This window comes from Cydia pomonella, unplaced genomic scaffold (genome assembly GCF_033807575.1).
Source record: "Cydia pomonella isolate Wapato2018A unplaced genomic scaffold, ilCydPomo1 PGA_scaffold_56, whole genome shotgun sequence".
Lineage (NCBI taxonomy): Eukaryota > Metazoa > Arthropoda > Insecta > Lepidoptera > Tortricidae > Cydia > Cydia pomonella.
This window is the reverse complement of record NW_026907889.1, coordinates 26,474-46,322: the sequence shown is the minus strand read 5'-3', so window position 1 is coordinate 46,322 and position 19,849 is coordinate 26,474. Positions and strand designations below refer to the sequence as shown.

Below are 19,849 nucleotides of genomic sequence, written 5' to 3'. Positions count from 1 at the left end.
TTTTCTTTCAACAGGCAACTGATACTCATCGAGATAATTCTAAAGTTTATGCGGTCGTACCAAAAATGCACGCTGTATACATCATACATAAACTTTGATAAACTGATATTAACCAATTCTGAAAGACGACATGTATACATATACAGCGTGTATTCTTGATATGACCGCATAATCTACAAGTAGTTAGGGGGCGTCCATTAATCGCGTCATATTGTATAGGGGGGGGAGGGGGTCAGCAAAAAATCACCAATGATCACCACAGGGGACGGACATTTTTTCATCTGTGCTATACTGTATTATAGTCAATAAAATAAAAATAATAGTTTTCCGCCCTTCAATTAACCAAACTGTCAAAATCAGAGTTTTTAAAATTCGCGCGCGGATATTTGCTTCGCGGTTGGCAATCCTGTGCAAGATATGTATACATTTAGTTTGATTTTTATCCTTCACGTGTACTTAGGTTCATTTGTTAGAAAACTGTTCTTTAGTTATCGAAAAAAATACACGTCATATTGGATGGGGGGGGGGGGGGGTCCTGAAAATATCACCAAAGATCACCATGGGGGAGGGGGGGGTCTAAAACAAGCCAAAAACGTATGACGCGATTAATGGACGCCCCCTTACTTAGTTTAGGCCCTAAACAGAAGCTCTTCATTTGCAACAACCTATGGTTATTCTGAATAGCCCGAGCCCTAAACAAATATAATGCCTGATGCAAACACATATCGTTCGTGTAATTATTCCTCGTTTCGCTGTTTTCATTTCGTACTGTGTCAACATCATTACTACCCAATTATCGCTATATTGGACTGAAAATATTTAACTTCGGTTTAGGTTGCTTTTAATGCTGTTATACTAGACTCCCGTCTTCTTCAAAATCGGGCTGGACATATGATTCGCCGAAACGTATGAGACAGCAATGTTTTAGCGTTTTCGGGGTTTACTTCATAGTAAAAGTTAGCCCCCAGAGTATGGTCAGACATAACGTTCTAACAAGATTAGAATGCGGGATATGCCAGGGTGGACTTCTCCGGACCTCTTTAACCTTTACGGCAATGACTTCATGGGGAGGATGAGGGGCACTGGAGTCGGTTGTCAGTGGGTGACGTCTGTATTAACAGTCTCAGCTCCGCTGACGATAATTATATTTAGGCAGTAGCTCTCAGTGCATGGAAACGGGAACAACAAAAATTAATAATTTACTATTTTACTTGTTTTACTTTTATTTCAGTTTTAAGCATTACTATTTAGTGTGATATGAGTGTACTAACGTACGTGATGCCTGAAAGTAAAACTTTATTTTTTATAAATAACTAAATCTTCCTGTATAGTTCGTCGAAACCAATGGTCGAAACTAACACTGCATCGAGTTTGCCAGAACAAAATGGGGATACGTTATAATAGTATTACTATAATAGGTATTGCCCGCGGTTTCGTTCACGTAGAATTCGTTATCGCGTTACATGAATATTATTTGTTTATTTAAACTTTATTGCACAAACAAAAAAAAACAAAAATGGCGGACTTAATGCCAAAAGGCATTCTCTACCAGTCAACCATTGGGTCAAATAACTGAATGACATCTCGCGTTGTGTGGTAGGGCACAGCACAGCGGATGTTATTCCAAATCTAGAGCAGAGCCTAACTGGGGAAGTATATCCACCTTACAGAAAATATCAGCCAAGAAACCCTACTCATATTGTTGTGATCCTGCCGGTAAGTAAGGTTGCCAGAGCTCAACGAGGGTGTGGAGTGTTAGGGTCGGCAACGCGCATGTAACTTCTCTGGAGGCGCAGGCATCCATAGGCTACGGAGACTGCTTACCATCAGGGGGGGGGGGGGGCGTTTGCTTGTTTGCCACCGACATGGTATAAAATAAAAGGCTTACCACACTAGGCCTTTTCTGTTGTGGCGTCCACCTTGTCATAATTTATGGAGCTCCTTTCGAGATGGCTCACCCATCTCAGCCGCTGGGATTTGCAAAACCTAACAATGGTATCCTGTTTGACCAGAGCTTCAAGTTCATGGTTCATGCGCTGCCGGTAGCTACCGTCAGGCTCCATTAATGGACCATACATTTACCGCAGCCCTTTAGCTTCACATCAATGTCGTAATGCGTCGCTAGCGCGTTATTTTCGAATCGCACCCGTGCTCCCGTGTTGGACTGCACACGCGGTGTACACTTCTTGTTATTGTAACCGTTTGTGCGCCTAGATAACACAAGTACACATACACAACTCGCAAAATGCTCGCGTGCTCTTGTTTATATGTAAAGTACGTCTTCTAGGGCCGTGGATTGGACCCACGCGACCGGCGGGGCGGTGAGCGGCATACATTGGTCGCAATGCAAGCTGTAAAGTTAGTGCAGTGCATGAGGGACGCGCGGCTTTCTCTCACCACATCTTTAGGTGTTCTTGCCGTTCAAAAGGCTAAAAGCACCTAATGAGGTGGCTTTACATTAGCTAGATGCCGGCCCACTCGCCGATCCGGTGTGCATTCAGTCAATAACATAACATAATTAAGTTTAGTATGTAAGATAAAAAATAAATATAAAGAGTGTAACTTTTCGCCTACAAACTGTCATGCAGTTTGGCGAAGCTTTAAAGAAAGTATTGTACATTAAGGGTTTTGTATAAATAAATTTTATTCAATTCTGAAAATTTAATTCAATAAATTTAATTCTGAATTTCATACCCAGCTCAAGTGGCTCCCTATTCGTCGTCGCCGTAACTCTCATATTCTTGTACTTCTTTATAACATTCTTTTCAACCCCTCTACCCCTCTATATCTTAAAAAGCGTTTCAACTATCTTTCCTCGGTCCGCTGTGCGGAGAAGCATCTCCTTGCTCCACCACCTTCATCATCAAAATTTTATAGCAACTCTTTTTCTTTTCGTGCTGTTCGGTTGTGGAATGATTTGCCATTAGACACTAGACGTGCTAAATCCCTTCCCGTTTTCAAAAATCTTTTGACGACTCATTACCTTTCGCTGCCTTAACTTGCCTTTATTTATGATTGTATAATATATAATGCATTTATGTATATGTATATGTATTTATTTTATTGGTATGTAGGTATGTATTATATTGTTTGCGTCTTCATTTTGTTGAATTATACGAATATGTATATCGGCACTACCCGTTCAATGTTGTAAGTTCATAGTTTCCTGCTACCCAAAGGTTGTCTGGAAGAGATCGCTTCTTAGCGATAAGACCGCCTGTTGTTACCTAACTTTTACGCGTTTTTTTCATTTCCTGTCTATTTTTAACTGTATGGTGCACAAGATGCGCGTAGATCGAAGCTATCTTATACAATAAAATATTAATCAAAACTTTTAAACAAATAAATACGACATCATTTATTGTCATTTCATAAAAAGAAACAATATTAAATCTTCTGTACTAATAAACCTAAAAGTAGTTTAGCTAACAACTTAACCCACTTACGTCTCCATCAAATTATAACAGAGGAATGTTAAATTTAAGAATTACTTTTGAATGTAAACTTTTAAAATACAAATAAAATCTTTAAAAATTAGCAAATGTGACAAAATTACTATAAATGTAACGAATTTCAGTCTTATTTATGGCAGGAATTATTAATTACGTCATAAAACTTTAGCAGAGGACTATACATACTTTAAAGGTATCACAGCCAGTGTAACTATTGCACAGACATATTTATAAAATACACAATAATAATAATTATTTATAAAAAACACTCAAGTACAATTCACAGAATATTAAAAAAATGTTATAAGAAAAAATCTCTGGGTGAATGACTCCATTCCAATATATTTCAGTTACGTTAGCACAATGACCATATAGTTAGCGGGATATTTATGACAAATAGTTAACTATCCGGTTCGAAGGACCAAAAAATATATATGGTAGTGCCTTTAAACCTATATTTGTGCGGAAATGAATATGCGCGGGAAAATATGTATGGGAGCCCTCAAGACACCACGAGGGATTTTATTAAGTGGACTGTATATTAAATAGAAAAAAAGTACTTGCTTGACGCCTAGATTTAAGGGATTTAGGAAATGCCTGCGCACATACCTGGTGATCTTGCTGTACGGTACTTGAGCTGGCCAGCACTTCGTAAAACTTCCCCGATCCTCAGCGACAGTACACACGTGTATCACTTTCACTCTGGTTCAACAGTTTTGCTATTTAAATTATTTAGCTAATTTATTTTCTGATGTTATGAATATTATGATGTAGATTTGTTTTGCTGCATTAATTTTGCATTAGGCCCCTAGGCAGGAAGCCCGTAAGATGCATATGAAATTTCCAAGTTGTAAACCTCATCCTTTCAAATATTTAAGACAAAATTGATTGAAGGTTAACTGGAAGAGATCCCTTAAAGGCATAATATCGTTGATATCCTAACCCAGGACTTTAAATTTTTAAAATTTTATATTACCTACTCAGAAATAAGAATATTTTAAATTTAGAGTACCTTGAAATATTTATGTGTGCCGAAGAGTGCAGCGAGGAGTAACGTGTTAGATTTTACTTAAACTCGAATTAGAACCTATAACCCGAACCAAGTGCCAAAACAGAGTGACATGCGTTTTCCCGAATGAAAGTAGCTGTAAATAATAACTTAGTTTTAGGTACATAAGTTGGTGATTAAAAAGTGGTTGTTACTTTTATTAGGTACAGGGGCGTAGCTACCGCCGTATCTGCCGTATCGATTATACGGGGCCCCCGGGCCACGGGGGCCCCCAACGTGCGGTTTTGTGAGAAATCTTTACAGTTCCTAAGGGCCCCCAAACAAATTTTTATACGGGGCCCACCTTCTCTCACAAATAAGCCTAACTCCCTTAGGATATCGTTTATTTTAATAAAATGAAGTATAATTTTTTTAAGATTCTCCTATTATTATGTTTAATTATTGTTTATTTATAACTTAAGTTTCATAAATAAACATGAAACAAATTGCGGTGTTTTAATGTCATTCCATTAAAAATGATCTGAACGGTTTAATATATTTCTTCAATTGTTTAAATATACAATTTTTACAAAAAACAATACAAATACAAGTACAACGACAAGTTTTTTTTTTAATTTTTATTACGGGGACAACCTTCTTATACACAGCTCTACCATATAAATATGAAATTCCATTTCGGGAGAAAACATTTTCTTAACAAATCACTTTGATTTTCAGCGGTTCAGCATAATATATTCTAGGTTTATAGGTTTCGCTTTTTGTTTTGCAATTTTTGAAGAATATTCAAAAGTGAAAAAACGTTTTCTCTTTTTGTATGCACGATCACGATACTGTATATTTTATATTTATAATGTATTATTTCGAGAGATTAAATGACCTATCTCTCATAGCTGTATCTTTGTCATAACATGGATATTGCATTATTTTGTCCTGCAAATAAATCTAATCTCACAATATGAATACATGCGTATTTATAAAATCATAATAAAAATATAGATATTAAAAAAATCAACTAATATGTGTACGTCAAAATCTGTCAAAAAGTCAAAATACATCGATGCAGCGAGCTGTAAAAGTGCATGCACGCTAGCAGCTGGGTGTGTACTTACACCCAGGTTTGTAAAAACTTATTGACAATGATCGTGACTTGTGATAATCGACACCTTTAGAGAACGGATTTATTATAGACAACCAATATAAATAGTTGTGTAGAAATCTAGAAATAATACCACCATAATCAACATCAGTACTGCAATATACTAGGCCTTTCTTTATGAGTTTTATACAATAGGGACATTTCACGTGAAGCGGACAGGGAAAAAAAAGTGAGGTTCTGAAAATCGACCACATTCGGCCCATTTGTACTTCTAGTAGGTATGAATGTGTACGCAAAATATTTTTTTGTATAGTGTATATTTACCAAGTTATAGGTTTCAAAAGAATTGTCGTTGATTGGTACTACAATTTTTCGAAAGTAATTTTTCGAATATAACAAATCTACTATAAAATATTTTACATAGCGATACATATTAAAAATATACTGTTCTTTTTGACAGTAAAAAAAAATTAAAAATTTAAAAAAAAATTAATGGCCAAAACCGGAAGTAAACTTTTCAAACCAGAATTACAGTCACTTCGACCAATTTTTTTTTATTTTTTTTTCTTTCAAAATATAGCTTAAATGATAATGAAAGTACATTAGAAAATTTAAAATGGGATCTCTATTAGTTTAGGAGATACGTGGAATAATATACACCCGCGTCGCAAGGGGCGTCATATGTAGCACTTGCTTAGATCAGTTGGTGTGCGTCAAATAAAATGGCTTGTATAAATTACTGTGATAAAATAGTTCAAACATAATAAAACAACATTGTTACAACACAAGAACTGTTTATTTTGTAATTTTAACAATTTTACAATGGGAATCTATGGCAGAACTGGTCCTCTTTACAAGAAGGCCTGTGGTTGTTGGAATGAAGCTGTGAAACTTTTTGGTTCCTGAAATGGTGACCGTAGACGCAAACCGGGGTTCCAAAAAAAATATCTGACGCTCTATATCATCTTTAGAACAGAAATAAATGGCGGTTTGTTTTAAAGATGATTTTGCCCATTCATATAATCGCATTGGTGTTATAATTGCTTTACTTGGAGGTAACTGTAAACTTGCACGCGCAGCTAAACGTTTCAGATTCCCCCCTAGACCATCGCATGGCCCTTTCCGTGAGATGTTGCATGAAAAGCTTTTAGAAAAATCGATAGTTGGATCAAAAATTATATACATAACTGACGGGGCTTCCCAACATTTTAAAAATAGATTTAACTTTGTGAATCTGTTTTATTACAAAGAAGATTTTAATGCAGATGCAGAGTTGTATTTTCATGCAACATCTCACGAAAAGGGGCCATGCGATGGTCTAGGGGGGAATCTGAAACGTTTAGCTGCGCGTGCAAGTTTACAGTTACCTCCAAGTAAAGCAATTATAACACCAATGCGATTATATGAATGGGCAAAATCATCTTTAAAACAAACCGCCATTTATTTCTGTTCTAAAGATGATATAGAGCGTCAGATAATTTTTTTGGAACCCCGGTTTGCGTCTACGGTCACCATTTCAGGAACCAAAAAGTTTCACAGCTTCATTCCAACAACCACAGGCCTTCTTGTAAAGAGGACCAGTTCTGCCATAGATTCCCATTGTAAAATTGTTAAAATTACAAAATAAACAGTTCTTGTGTTGTAACAATGTTGTTTTATTATGTTTGAACTATTTTATCACAGTAATTTATACAAGCCATTTATTTGACGCACACCAACTGATCTAAGCAAGTGCTACATATGACGCCCCTTGCGACGCGGGTGTATATTATTCAACGTATCTCCTAAACTAATAGAGATCCCATTTTAAATTTTCTAGTGTACTTTCATTATCATTTAAGCTATATTTTGAAAGAAAAAAAAAAATAAAAAAAAATTGGTCGAAGTGACTGTAATTCTGGTTTGAAAAGTTTACTTCCGGTTTTGGCCATTAATTTTTTTTAATTTTTTAATTTTTTTTTACTGTCAAAAAGAACAGTATATTTTTAATATGTATCGCTATGTAAAATATTTTATAGTAGATTTGTTATATTCGAAAAATTACTTTCGAAAAATTGTAGTACCAATCAACGACAATTCTTTTGAAACCTATAACTTGGTAAATATACACTATACAAAAAAAATATTTTGCGTACACATTCATACCTACTAGAAGTACAAATGGGCCGAATGTGGTCGATTTTCAGAACCTCACTTTTTTTTCCCTGTCCGCTTCACGTGAAATGTCCCAATATTTAATTATCTCTACTTTACTGTATTATATTTCATTAAAAAAATAATGCTTATATGTATAGTTACTGTACAGTTTGCAACTATTTACAACCAATAATCTTGTGACTAGCTGACTTTTTGTGACTTAAAATCAGAAAAGATTACGTATCGGATTCGAAGATAATATTAATAGTACCAGTTTACGAGCATAATTAAAAAGATTAAACGTATGCAATGCATATGCTGACTTAGGATCGTATTAAGGTGCAGTAGATTCAGAGTTTTTGAAATATCGTACCGCTTTTTTAGATAACTATATGGTTGCCAGAAAATTAATTACAAACTTGAGGATTTTCATTAGGGACTTCAGCGATGCTCATAAATATCTGAACACGCACTCTAACACTTTGACAATAGAGGCGTGTTCAGATATTTGTGGGCACCTCGGCCGCCCCCATATATTTGATGGCGACTGTAACAGATAAAAATAACCTATCTTTGTCCCATTAACATAAGAACCAATTTCGCCTAGCATGTTCTATCCAGAAATTAGAAAGCCTATAGTATATTGCAGTCTCAACAAGCATCCTTCCCGAGACGCTCCTCTAACATGAACACCTAACCGCTGCTAAAGCTACAATACAATAACACACCGCGTTTTCACCGCTTAGTTTTAAACTAAGGCAGCCTTGAATATAAAGGGTGTCCCTAGCCATTGGACAAAGCCGAAACGTACATATGCATTAGGGTATTTAGAACCAGTATACAAAGTATCATAACAAACAGTGTACCCGTTACGAAGAAATTAACAGTATATTGTTATCGAGATGTAACTTAAATTAACTTGATGTGAGTGGAAGATGACACTGGATATTTTGATACTTAATATATTTGTGTTTACGGGGAAAAGCATAGCAGTAGGTGAGTACAATACGATACCGGAGGTGGATTACTGTTGTGGAAAATTAGACATAATTTCGTGCGAACTTTGCGGATGCTACTCAATAGAATTTTGACGAAACTCGCGGTGTGGTTGTTGTTGGGTCATAGGTTGATTTTCATTTGATGTGGCTTATGTGGCCAGCGAACATCTTTTTAGTAAGGCTGGTCAGTTAAACGACGAGAGTCGTCACAGTTTAACGGACCGTAACGCTGAAAAATTACCTTTTTTGGGTTATAATATAGAACTGTTTCATTTTCGTACATCATTGTTATTGTACCTCTTTTTGTGCACATCCGTACTGACAAACCCGGCCAAGTGCGTATCGGACCACGCATAATGGAGGGTTCCCTACCTTCATACAATACAAAAAGCCGTACAAGCAAACAAGCGTATGTTGGTGGCACTTTCGTCGCGTTGTTTTAATCAGAAGATCAGATGATTAAGCTTTTATTATTTAAATATTTTCCGATTTGTTGCTCTCCCAGTTCAAAAGTTAGAGGGGAGGGGACACCCTATTATTGGCTTTCGGAGTGATTATTTCCAAAATATTTAATCAAAAAGGTTTTTAGCAATGTTGTTATTTTTAAAGACCTATCTAATGATGTGCCACATGTTACTTTTATTTGAATTTTTACTTTTAGTTGCATGTATGGAGTGCCCCCTTGATTTTTTTTCTAAAGTACTAAGTAGCGATTCACATAATACACCTACGTTCCAAATTCGTAATAAAATATATCGTATAGTTTTCGAGTAAAATGACATACGGACAAACAGACGGACGTGACGAAACTATAAGGGTTTCGTTTCTACGGAAGCCCAAAAATACTATTAATTAGCGCTAAGAACTGATTATGATAACTTTTTTCTGATAAATCGTCGAATTTCGACTATTAAAACATTTTTAGTGCAAAATTCGTGTTTTTTTAGTAACAGATACGACTTTTCACGTATTATTCTATCCGCTACTATTAATTTGACTGTATCTAAACGACGTTCTATAATTTTCTTCGTCAGAAATAGTGACAATATCCATTCTTCCGTAATAAATTTGACTGATGACTGAACTGTAGTCCATACCATAAATCAATACGACCTATTGTAGGTGTGTATTTAAAATTAACTGTAACTTGGACCCGAATACATTTTTCCCACGTTTTGAAATTAATATTCTGCTTTTCCGTCATTTCATTTTAAAAGAAATGCCAAATGTTAAAGTATGTAGTTCAAGAGTTGTCGTCGACATATATTTATGGAAGCATGACCAGCAAATTTAGCATTTAAACATTGTTATTCAACTTAATGACTTGCATATGAAATTATGTATTTGTTATTTTTGTAGGTTATTTCTCTCCCATAAATAAACTTAATGAAGAAACTTACTACAAATTAAAATTCAATTACCCGAATATGATTTGCACCGTTGAATGTCATCGCTAATGGCACTTTTATAATAGGATAATAAAACAAGCATCCTGTTTTGCTTTAAAGTATTCTTGAGCTAAACAATCTTGATCTCATCTTTTCAACATTGTAATGTGTGAGTTTTCCTATTATTCCAACTTTTCAATTCGTAGTCTATTGCTTAATACAATATTTATGCAAAGAAACATTAATCTTAAAGTAAATACGATTTGTGACGAAATAAAGATTCATTTACCTAATACCGTGTCGATATTATCCCTGAAATACAAGATATGAACGAGTCACAACATGCACCGCCTTAGGTACAGTTGTACCTATGCTTCGGCAGAGGGGAAATAGTTCAAATGCCGTCTCCCTTCCCGGTGTTGCTCGAAGGTTTTAGGTATTTAATGTCTCTTAAATCTAGGGAATAATATTATTTTTGTGGATTCACGCAGATAGCAAAGAACAAACAATATTTTAAATTAAATTAAAAGTAATAACTCGATGAAGAGCAAATCTTACATAATATATAATTCCTGTACCAAGCTTGCTCAGTAACGCTTTAATTCGTTCTCTTCTTTATGCGAATGTTATGACGATATGTTTTGTGTGCTTAATAAATAAAATAAAATTAAATTAAAAACAGAAAACTAAAAAAAAAAAGTTTATTTCGAACCACCTTTTTGTACTGATCAAATATTGCAAATCACTCTTTCATCATCCTCCATACTATCAACACGCACTTTCTACATTTAACCGTTTTGGCAAGAACGCTTCTAAACCAGTACCTTTTGGAAGATTATACTTCACTTTATTATCAATCGAAGTTTTATTTGAGTCGTCGAGACCCTGACCTGCACGGCAGCTACAACAACTTAAACGATAAAGTTCGCGCCAAAAAGGCAGCCGCCATTATCGTGACGTCATAATAGCAGTGCAGTAACAAAGAAACTTCAAATGTGCAGTGCAAACTTGACGACCTGTCTGGCCTAATGGATCACTACCCTGCCTATGAAGCCGATGGTCCCGGGTTCAAATCCTGGTAAGGGTATTTATTTGTGTGATGAGCACGGATATTTGTTCCTGAGTCTTGGGTGTTTTCTGTGTATTTATATACCTATTATATATATCGTTGCCTGAGTACCCACAACACAAGCCTTCTTGAGCTTACTGTGGTGCTTAGTCAATTTGTGTAATAATGTCCTATAATATTTATTTATTTATTTACTTACGTTTGTCATCTTCGGTAACCCCGAAAGTTTCTGAATACAAATAAAGATCTATTGATTATTAATAGAGACAATAGAAATAAAGATATTATGAAGTCTATCACATAATGCAATTACAGTTTATAAAAGAACAAATTACATAAAAAGCTATTGACGTATGTTATTTTATTACGTCAGAGCAGTGTTTTTCTACATTATCCACGACACGATCTCATTTGCATGGAAAAAAATTACGAATATAGGGACATTGACATGAAAATGGTTTTCGGTAATCTCGGCTATTTATAACCTGTATTATTCTTTCTGTTTTACGGAGGCTTTGGCCCCGCGACTCTTTTTAGGGTTCCGTAGCCAAATGGCAAAAAACGGAACCCTTATAGATTCATCATGTCCGTCTGTCTGTCCGATTATGTCACAGCCACTTTTTTTAAATCTTGTAGGTTCTTTTTGACCAGGGGTTAAAAATGCTGCTTCAGATAAATAAATAGGCAGTTTTTCGATATTAAACGACCTTAGATTAACACTATGGCCTTTAAAATTACGATCATTAATCATGAGTTTGAAACCTTTAATCTTCCTTGCCTTTTAGCGCATCTGGTGCCAACTGGGCCGATTTTTTTTTCGTTGTGAATTTTGCCCGTCTGTTTTGCACAAATTATATACTATAGGCGCAACTTCATTGTATATTCCACAAAATCACCCTCTGAGTCTCTGTACCTAAGTTATTTTTTTTGTACCAAATTGGGACTTCGTATTTATTTCACCCAGAATTTAACTTAGATAAGATCGTGTCATTCACGACGATGCGTAGGTATCTTAACTCATGTCATAATGTTATTAAAGGTTAAATTTGACAAAACTGCGCGTCATTGAAGTTTTATCAAAATCTGACTTCAATAAAAATCGGCCCAACTTATAGGGAGCGTGCATGAACTGTAGGAGGCAGCACAGGAGCCGTCAGATTTTTGGCGCGAGGCGTAAATGTGATGTTTTTTGTTCCGATTTAGCCCACAAGATGGCAGAACCTACTATGCACAAGAAAACACGTGACGTGTACATGTGCATGTTTATGGTTCCGATTCAGGCCACAAGATGGCAGACCCTCCAACGCGCACGGTCCCTATACCTATTGACATAATGCCAAATGTAAATACCTACTGCAATGTTTGTTTAGTTATGAATCTCTCTGGCCTATCATTTACTAATCCTCAAATAGTTGAGTAATAGGTATTTGATAGCGAGCTTGCAATCATACGATGTGCAGTCATGATAGACACGAAATATGTAATGAGCATTATGAAACTAGAAAAACCTTCACGGCACCGGTGGAGTGGGGTATTTCATAGTTCAACCCTTTCACTGCCATGACATAATCTTATACCTTTAAGGGCCTACGCTAGCTGATGCGACAGAGAGGCAACACGTCGAACGTGGTTCGCGGTAAGCCCTCTGGTCCCTACATAACCCAGCTTATCATACCAGCCCAGCCCACAAGTACCTAATCGTATTCGTTATCTATACTATTTTTCAAACAGGAAGGGTACGCTGACAGAATAATGAATGATTTGATAAAATTTAGCGAGATGGCGTTTTAAGCTTGTTGCGGAGATGACACCTGTCACCGTACCCATAGTGTTTGAAAGATATAGTGGCGGTGAATGCAAAATAAAATACTTCACTTTCGTATATTTTGAATATACTTACTTCATACAGAATGGGTTAATTGGGTTACCTTTTTCAGCGTAGTAACAGATTTAGACTCTGAGGACTTGAGCTACCAACACTACTCTGACACCAAACTGAAGTACATAAAATTGATTACTCGATGTTTTTTTATACCATGACTGGCATACGATCCACTTCATAGTAAGCTAACATCGAAAGTTGTTGAATAAAGATGCGCAAGGTATTTCGTCTGGGCTGCTAAAATATTTAGACATACCACTTTTTTTTACTTATTTTTCTGCTTCTATATAGTATGAATTGTTATTATTCGTCAGGGGGTAGAATCCAAAGCAAGCAAGAGCAGAATATTTATTATTTTCTAATGAAACCTACCAGAACGCAAAGAATTTGGAATGACCAAGGTAATAAATTTAAGAGATACAGACGTTCAATGAAGGGGGACGAAAATTTGAGCCTGGATATGGGTCTATGGGGTAAGGATACTACTCTTTTAATTAAAAAAGGTTTCCGACTCGCACTTGGCCGCTTTTTATATTAGTTTACAAATTAAATGTCTACTTTAACAGCACTCAGTTCAGGCAATGAGACAGATAACATAGAACCAATTAGAAACCGTTGGAGAAGCTGGAGAAATATTGAGCAGCAGCATCGTGAAAGCAGTGGAGAAGACGAGGAATGGGGTCGTCTGGGTGAGTCGATAAGTTTTCAGATTTTTTGGCCCCATGGTTCAAGAGGAGGTAACATATTTTTTTCTTTCGGAGCTATTGTTTCAGAAAATATTAACATTATCAAAAAATGGTCTGTCGAGACCCTTATTCGTTTTGAAATAATTATAAATTTGTATAGCGACCAAGAATTGTTTTAAAAAAAATCTTTTATTTCGTGTAACAAGAGACATATCTTCTTAAACTAAAAAACTAAATTTTAAAAATCCTTATTTATTAAACGGGCTTTACCATTCGACAGTACTAGTGGGTGAATGTAATCTTCCACAATGTGATAAATAGACACAATCCACCCTCTCGGCTATCATCTTCAGAATGATGTTGGGACTGCCCCGCACCCGACCAAATAAATAAACTATTGGGTCAAAGCAAAAAATAAACAAATAAAATTTTGTATGTGCGGTAAATTTATTTGTAGTTTTTGTTTTTAGACGGTAGATACTGGTATGTTATTATTTTTAAATTCTATGCATAAAAAAGTTATATTATACCTCTTGCGTCAAATGATGGTGGTGGCGGACGACGAGGCGGCGGCGGCCGACTGGGCGCGCCTCACCTTCGACCTCAAGCGCGCCAAGCTGTCCCGCGACTCGGTGAGCACACACCTCCACTATCGACCTCACCGTCCTCACCACACAGGCGCTCCCGTACTCATGTAGTATGGGAGCGCGACCTCTTCTTTTGGTTGCGCTTACAACTATGACCATTACTCGTGTAATTTAAATATATTTACAAAAAATAAGTTTCACCCCACCTGGGCTATTATAGTATAAACAGGTGTAGATTACGACTCGGTTGAATTACCCAAATCGTAGCATTTTACAAGTAACATTGCACCTATGTGGCCTCGTGCTTTTTGTAAACCCTTCATGATGCAGTTCGGTGTATTATAGTAGCATACGACGAAATATGGCAACATTCACTCTCTAAAAGTAAAAGTTTAAACATTAAAGATTGGCAGAGTTCTCTTGCATACTGATGCTATTATTGGCCGTCCTTATGAACAACTAAGTTAATGGGTGGATCAACTAGTTCTTGTTATTATTCTATCCCGTCAGCTAGGGTACAATAGTCGCCAATAGTTTGCCTCAGAAGTAATATACTTACTACATTCTATAAATACGCTTCATAGATGATACCTTATGAAAAAGACATACCTGTCAAAAGCTGTCGCCAACGTATTGCGAACCCGCTAATATTTGCCAACGTCATGGAGTAGATGGCGCTAGTAGTCACGTTTAACTTAAGTAACCGCTTCGAGGTTATTGGGATTTTTTTGAGGGAAGGTGAGAGGGTAGATGAGAACGACAGTAGGAAAAAGGAGGTTGTGTGCGAACAGATCGACGCGGCAGTGATATTTGCTTTTAGATCAAGTCAAGAACGTTCTTATGGTGTTATTAGAATAATGATGTGTCTCTAGTATATTGTGACCAACGTTATCAGTACTCAGAGTGAACAGTGATCCAGTGAGGCTAATATGAACTTAAGGTAAACTTTGTGTGAGGAAAGGGGTCGCTATAAGGGGAGGTTTGGAGGCGACTATTAAGCTCAAGAAACCAGGTGGATAATCATGTGATACTCATGTTATATGTAGGTAATAAAGTCGGACACCAGCACAACTCATATCGTCATCTCACTAACATCCAGGCCTCGTATAGGTATGTAGTACATTTACATATCGCTTTCCAGTATCCGTAAAACCATTAGCTCATTCGATAGGTTAATAAGTATGGTGAGCTTGACGACATGGTGGAGCATGCTGGGAATTTTTATTCACATGCACTGTTATCATCATCAAAAGTAACATATATTTATCTCTAACATATGAAAAGTCAATTTATTTACGCGCGTACAACTAAAGAGCTACAATATTTGGTTTATTTAATTCAATTTAATGTTTTAATTCAACCATGAAGCCCATATTTATATTATTTCTACCAAAAAGGTATTCAGCAGGCGAATGTTAGTGGTTCACCTGAGCACATAGGCAATTGAGTGAGTACCTACATACATTTTAACTGAACATTCTTGCTCTTTGATATACAAGAGATTGCAAGTGTCAGTAGGTATCATAATATAGTTTATAAAAAGCAGATATATAAATACATACTTTCACGATTATTAATATTTTGCGACAAAGGGTAGTCTGAATTAAAAAGCTCTCTTTAATCTTTGAAAACAGTGTGTTTATTAGCCCTATAGCAGCTATAAGCAGTGGAATGGAATGGAATTTCATGTTATGGTTTTGAATGATATAAATATTTAAATTTTTATGTTTTAGAACCAGTATTTGACAATAATTGATGTGATAAAAATGTTTATGTTTTACCAGAGCAGCAAAGTTTGTTTTCAACTCACGTGCCTTGAAACACTCGCAACGCTCAAGATTTTACTTTTACGCTCATGATTATATGTGACGTTACTAAACAGATTCAACATTTCTATGTTAAAAGAATGAGAGAGTGGCAAAGATTGTCACATCAGAAAATATAGTTATCTCTACTGAATAATAAAAGGTAATCAGTAATCATTTATGAATCAGGTAAGTCTCAGTAAACATTCGTAATTCGTGTTTACTATAAATCCTATAAAACAAGTATTTATCATCAGTTTTTAAACACTGACTTAGTAACATTTTACCTTCAACAAGAGCCTTAGAACTCTTAAGTCTCACATTTCATTATATTGAAACCAAGTACCTAACTACATATTTCATTAAACATGTCGAAAATAATAAAAGGTGAAAGGACATTCAACTCAAATTTTAACGCCCAAAGCGGTAGAAATTTTTCAATTATCGGTGAAGTGTCAGCAATTATCCAATTGTTCTCTTAAATGTCTAATGAATGGTGCCATTACCATACCTGCTCATACCTAACAGGTCAAACTGCTCAAACCTAAGTTTAAGTTAAACAAGAGGTTTAACTATAATCTATATTTAGGTACCTATACGTTATGTTAATTTTGATATTTATATTTGATTATGTAGGGGACAGGTACTTTACCTACGTGTTTAGATTTAGTTGCCTGACCAATCTTTGATATAAATTAAATAAAATCATGCACTAATAAACATTTACGACATTTTGAATTAAAATTTGCTGGTCAATTTGTGTTGTGACCCAGGATACATCCTTTCAAACAGCGACTTTATCACAGATTCAAATCATGCTGTTGATCAACAATTCATTAACAAAATAATTAACATTTTAATATTAAAATAATAAGAATCAAAATCTCTCATTCATTGTTCTGTTTGGCGGAATAGTTGTTATAGTTAATAGTATCTAATTTAAAGTTTATTTATCATGCGGATAGTGATATAATGCCTTGCCGACTGTTGTTGCTTACAAACCAGTTTAGGTCTGACCCCCGATTTGGTATATTTTCTGTAACTTCGGGATCTAGTTATATTGGTGTTTATAACATTTTGTGAAAAGGACCATAATCTCTTATGAATGATGCTTTTGTATAACACGCATTGCTTGCAGAATATCCGCTTTATCACAAATTATCAGCTCAGCCCTGATTTGACTCGTCGTGTGCGCAAGTGTGCGTGGTGGATGGAAACAATTTATACTGCGTGTCTTTTTAGAAAACGAATGTATCATGTTTAACGTATTAGGTAGGAACCAGATTTAACATTCGTTCGATATACTTATATGATCCATAAATATTCTCTTAGAATGAAACAAAATTTATTTTATCAAGATTAATAAAATAATACAGTACAAATATTCTTTGTTGCTCACCAATATAAAAACGAAAATAACATACAGATTAAGCACATAACTCAAACTATGGTGCACAACAAGCGGTCTTATCGCTGAAGAGCGACATCTTCCAAACAACCAAACTAGGCTATTATAATCGTATGTTTTGCGCATCCATATCTTCACTAAGCTAAAATCAGAAGCATTCGCATTGCGTGTAATTCAAAATTCGAAATCAACCCTTTCACTTCGTTTGAAGGACTAGAACCACTCATAACATAAGAGATGTTAAGGAATGTTTTGCCTCATTGTTGTTTGTTGTTACAGTTGTAAGGTATTGGTACGGGTTGGTTTCTTAGAAGTTATAGGTATCATTTAGATGTAGTAACCTGTAACGTGCCTTAATGAAAATGCAGGAGGCACTTGAAATCAGATTACAATTTGATGTCATAATATGTACATGGCTACCCAAACTCAAAGGACCAGGACCATCATTGAGACCCAATCAGAATCGCGCAGCCACTCCAATGGCACCAGCAAACTGCCAATATGGGGCTCTCGCTAGATTTAACAGTTGGCATGCATGATATTGCTGTCCTAAAAAATAAACGGTTAAAAGGATTGTAAACGAATAAAGAACTGCCGAATATAAATATTATGTTTAAATAATATTCACTTACTTTTTCTGTTCATGTAACTCAGCACAGTATCTTGATTCAATCCCAATTAACATTCCAATCTAGAGATTGTCATCAGAGAATCAATAAATATCAACTTGTATAACAGTAAATTGCAAACGCAAAACTGTTTACTATAAGCCACCAGGCTATTATAATATATATGTTTGCACCTAAGCCATACCCTATAGGTATAAGGACTTCCTATTATTATTCAACCATTGATTCATAGTGTGGACAGTCACAGATTAGCGATTTGATATAAACTAATTAGATAAATATTAACTTAACTTCTGAATTGTGTATGTATCTATGTCATGTACATGCGATGACCCAAACCTAGGGCTAAAAATATTAAAATATATTATTATTGAGAAGACTTCAAATGAATTGCATACTAATTGAATGGGCTAGTGGTTTCTTTATTATGTATTTTATTCCAACAAAAACAGGTAAGGGAGTGGTAGATAATTTAAAGAATAGTCACTAGCCATGCAAAACTATTTTAATTTTGTTAAATGAAAGTGGAATCGAGCAGTAGATGTTAATTGATGTCGCCAACTCAATCGAGTCTACTCGTCGTAGATGTACATATTAAGTACCTTCAACCTTCATACTCATAGTAATAATTACAAAGGCGGTAGAAGACCATGGTGGATACATTTCTGAATAAGATCAGAATTTCTCAAGTATTGTGTTATTTTAATAAATGTAATGACAGAAGTAATTCAGATATAATATCATCTATTTTGTATAATATCATCTTTAGAAACAATAAAAAGGACTTTATTATTAATTATTTTAGTATGCAAAAGCTCAGACCATTAAACCTTTAAAAGGAAGAGATTAATCATAAGCCAAATAATTATTGATAATAATTGATCGGGACACCTCAGCTTGTTAGCTTGTTTATCAGATTTAATCGGATTGAAATGCAGACTGGAGCTACACTATGATCCCAAGAATCATAATCACAATTAGAATCAGATGTCATATAAGGAAGTTCGATATCTTTCTTGATTCATTTTAATATTGCCGTGAAATATCGTAGTGTTAAGGCTGCACTCGACGCCAATGACCTCGCGCGTGTGGGCGGAGCTTTATACCCCTCACCGCACCACCCACTGCAAAAGATCGAGCGCGCAGGGCTATGCGTTCGAAATAGAATATCGCTTGCTCGCGCGTGCAATGCAGCACAGGTCCGTCTAGCAATACGACTTGCCTCGCACTGCCTCCGCAGAGGGGGGTAATGGTAGGAATCTAGGCGGAATTTAGGCTTATTGTTTTTAGAAATTGAGGCATAGTTTTATGAAATTGCAAAAAGCAAGAAAACCAAATCATTTTATAGTGTCTTGTGAGAATGATTGTAAAGTTCCATATTTTTGCAGAAGTAATACCGATCTAACTGAAAGAAATATAGTTGTGTAAATTAAAATAGATTTCCAGAAAAATATATCGTTGGTCATATCTTGTAGATTGTTATATGTTTTTTGCTGCTCAGAAAGTATCAATGTTTAATATAAAATATGGTTCTGAATAACTTAGTTTTACGGTATTTTGCGGGAAGAGGAGCCTTAATTGTTTTATGTACGACTCCTACAGTAGCAATAGTCACAAGACAGATTTATCAAAGTCTTATTCGTTGCCGTATCGTCATAAGTCACTGTGGACACCTGTCCTGTGTGGTTCTTCACCAGTGCACTC

The 19,849-nt window shown here is 35.6% G+C and overlaps 1 long non-coding RNA gene across 1 annotated transcript; it reads left to right on the top strand.

The window, feature by feature from the left end:
* The first annotated feature begins 13,151 nt into the window (after window positions 1-13,151).
* On the top strand, window positions 13,152-14,728 carry LOC133534106 (uncharacterized). Its single transcript, XR_009801980.1, has 2 exons — window positions 13,152-13,503; window positions 13,597-14,728. It is a non-coding gene; the product is annotated as an uncharacterized LOC133534106 (long non-coding RNA).
* The last annotated feature ends 5,121 nt before the right edge of the window (window positions 14,729-19,849 follow it).